Source organism: Hordeum vulgare, chromosome 4H (genome assembly GCF_904849725.1).
Source record: "Hordeum vulgare subsp. vulgare chromosome 4H, MorexV3_pseudomolecules_assembly, whole genome shotgun sequence".
NCBI classification, from domain to species: Eukaryota; Viridiplantae; Streptophyta; class Magnoliopsida; order Poales; family Poaceae; genus Hordeum; species Hordeum vulgare.
The window spans coordinates 308,082,653-308,086,380 of NC_058521.1; positions in this window are offsets into that span (position 1 = coordinate 308,082,653).

Genomic DNA, 3,728 nt, shown 5'->3' on the forward strand with positions numbered 1-3,728 from the left:
GACCAAGCACTTCACTACTTGAGCCCAAGAACCCCTAGGGTAGGGCGAGCTAGCAACCCCTCATGTGAAGTCGAATCCGTGTAATGGTTCAGATGAAACCATGTGCGCTTGTTGTTTTCTTTTATGTTTGTGTCTCGATGCAAGCCGCGCTTTTGCCAAAGGCAGCATGTAAACGGCTACATTGCTTATCTTAATGGTTATATGTTGGGTCTTTTGGCCCTTTTGTTTGACACACTTGCACGTACCAACCCCCTCCCTTATTTAGGCATGTTTCCCTCTTGTGTTGTTCGTTCGTATATTCCAGTTGTTGACTTGGATACTCCAAACAGGATGGTGACTCCTACCTGCGCTAGTACCTTTGACCTCCCCAGCATTGGCGACTATAGCCAGCATCTAGGAGCCGGTGGGTCTACTCAAGCTGGAGCTCACCAGGAGCGGCCACAAGGCGACATTCCCCCGCCACCGCCTCCTCTGGAGAACCTGACCATGGATCCGTTTCTTCAATATTTCTGAGAGGAACGCCAAGCCAACAATTCCGCTATCCAGCAGATGGCTCAGGTCCTGGTGAACAACCCGCAATAGGGTTGGAACGACAATGCTCGCTCCCCTCTGTCGGAATTCATGAGGACTTCGCCCCCGGCTTTCGCTGAGACAACCGAGCCTCTGGATGACGATGAGTGGATCCGCACCATAGAGTACCTCCTCGCACTAGTCAACTACACTCGCGACCGTAAGAAGGTTCTGTATGCCTCTCACTGTCTCAGAGGACTGCCAGATCTTGGTGGGACAGATTCGTGGTCATGCAAGGCGAGCATGTTGTCACCTGAGCACAGTTTAAGGAAGGATTCCGTACTGCCCACATTCCCTCTGGGATGATTGCTATCAAGAAGCTGGAGTTTTGCATGCTGAAGAAAGGAAGTGACTCAGTTAAGGAGTACCTGAAGAAATTCAACCTCCTATCAAGGTATTCACCTGATGATGTCAGCACTGAGGCCGCCAAAATAGAACGCTTTATAGAAGGGCTTCAGCGGTCGCTGCAATACCAATTTGTTGTGTGTGACTGTCGAACCTTCTGTGATCTTGTGAATATGGCCCTCATGCTTGAACATAAGCGCCATGCCATGGAGGACAAGCCAGGCACAAGCTGATCACCAATGGTGGTTACAGCAACCAGAAGGCTCGCCCGTGGCAAAAAGCCCCCGCAAGGCCAAGCTATCCGCCTCAGTGCTCCAAGACTCATGTAGCTCGACCGAGCTACCAGCCCCACCGTATGCCAAATCCAAGCCGACATAGAACTCTCCTACCCACAACAATGGCAGCAAGACCAACAACTTCGGGTAGGCCACCTGCTTTGAGAGTGGTCAGCGTGGACACCTGTCAAGGCAATGCCCCAACAATAAGCCCAATGCACCGGGCCCCAATGCGCCAAATCAAGGACAAGGCCGTGGAGCACCAACCAGGAACCAAGCCCCCTGCAACATGCCTTACAACGGCAAGGGTCGTGTTAATCACGTCACCGCAGAGGAAGCCCAGGAGGACCAGGATTGCATACTGGGTACGTTCCTCGTCAACTCTACTGCTCCAATAGTACTATTTGATTGGGGTGCTTTGCATTCTTTTGTCACCCAAAAGTTTGCAATGGAGAGTGTCTTAAAGCCTACATTCCTGAATGGTCATATGTCGGTACAAACCCTAGGTGCAGTATTGAGGACCAATATAGGATGTAGAGGAGCTGGGATCAACATAAACGGGGTAGACTTCATAGCACATCTCATTGTCCTTAAGTCGCAAGGCTTGGACGTGATCCTTGGTATGGATTGGCTAGCCAAGCACCAAAGCATGTTGGACTGTGCCAAGAGGACTATTAATATGATCAACGACCAAGGAGTCGAGGTCAAGTATGTTCCCAAACCTGCATCCACTCAAGCCCCTCGGGCTAATTGCCTTTCGGGAACTAAGTTGGACCAGGTGCTAGTGGTATGTGATTACCCGGATGTTTTTCCTCATGAACTGCCCGAGATGCCTCCCGACCGAGACATTGAGTTCATTGTTGAACTAATGCACGGATCAAGACCCATCAATAAGAATCCATATAGGATGGGGTCCAAGGAATTGGTAGAGTTGAAGAAGCAACTCGCCGAGCAGCTCAAGAACGGATTTATTCGCCCTAGTGCCTCTCCTTGGGGATCGCGTGTTCTATTCGTGTCCAAGAGACGAGACTATCACACTCTGTGTTAACTACCGTTCCCTCAACAAGGTCACGAGAAAGAACAAGTACCCACTCCCCAAGACTGAAGACCTATTTAATCAGTTAAATGGTGCCAAAGTATTCTCCAAGATCGACCTCAGGTCTGGGTACTACGAACTAAAGATCCAACCCGAAGATATTCCGAAGACAACGTTCCTAACCAGATACGGCATGTACGAGTGCATTGCCATGTCGTTTGGGTTAACCAATGCCCCAACCTACTTCATGTACCTCATGAACATGATCTTCATGGAGTATGTAGACAAGTTTGTCGTTGCCTTCATCAACAACATACTCATCTTCTCCAAGTCCGAAGAAGAGCATGATCAGCACTTGAGGATGGTGTTAGAAAAACTTTGAGAGCACCAACTTTATGCCAAGTTTAGCAAATGTGAGTTTTAGCTGCATGAAGTTGGATTCTTGGGTCATGTCATGAAGGCAGATGGGTTGCCAGTCGATCCCACAAAAATTACATCGGTAACGAAGTAGAGATCACCATCCAATGTGAAGGAAGTTAGAGGCTTCGTCAGACTCATGGGATACTATCGGAAGTTTGTTGAAGGATTCTCTAGCATTGCCCGACCTATGACTCAACTCTTGAAGAAGGGCAAGAAGTTCGAGTGGACGCGGAAGTGCGAAGAAAGCTTTCAGGAGCTCAAGAAAAGGTTGACAAGAGCCCCAATTCGGGCCACTCCTCATATTCACAAGGAGTTTGTAATATACTGCGATGCATCGAGGACCGGGCTCGGTGGTGTCTTGATGCAAGAATGCAGGGTCATGGCATATATGTCTCGACAACTGCGACCCCATGAGGAGAACTACGCCACTCACGATCTTGAGTTGGCAGCAGTGATTCATGCCTTGAAAACATGGCGACATTACCTTCTGGGGAAGTGATGTGAGATATACACCGACCACAAGAGTTTGAAATATATTTTCACTCAAAAGGAACTGAATATGAGGCAACAGAGATGGTTGAAATAAATTAAAGATTATGACCTCAGAATTCAATACCACCCCGTAAAGGCCAACGTAGTACCGGATGCCTTGAGCCGGAAGGCTTGCACCTTGAATGATGTAATCAAGGAAAGGCTACCCGCCCTATATGAAAAACTTGAGAGCTTCGGGTTGGAGCTAGTTGCACCAGGATTCCTAGCCAACCACGAAGCGAAGCCTACGCCTATGGACGATATTAAGGATGCCCAGAAGGGACACAAGAGAATCAAAGGTATCAAGAAGAAGATCATGGATGGCAAGGCCCAAGGATTATCCATACATGAGCAGGGAGTCGTGTGGTTTGGGAGCCGCATTTGCGTACCCAACAAAGCTGACCTCAAGAACTTTATCTTGCAAGATGCACATGACACCCCATATTCTATTCACCCTGGAGGATCCAACGTGTACCAAGACCTCAAACCAAGGTTCTGCTGGCATGGCATGAAGAGGGAGATAGCTTCGAATGTCACTAAGTGTGACATAT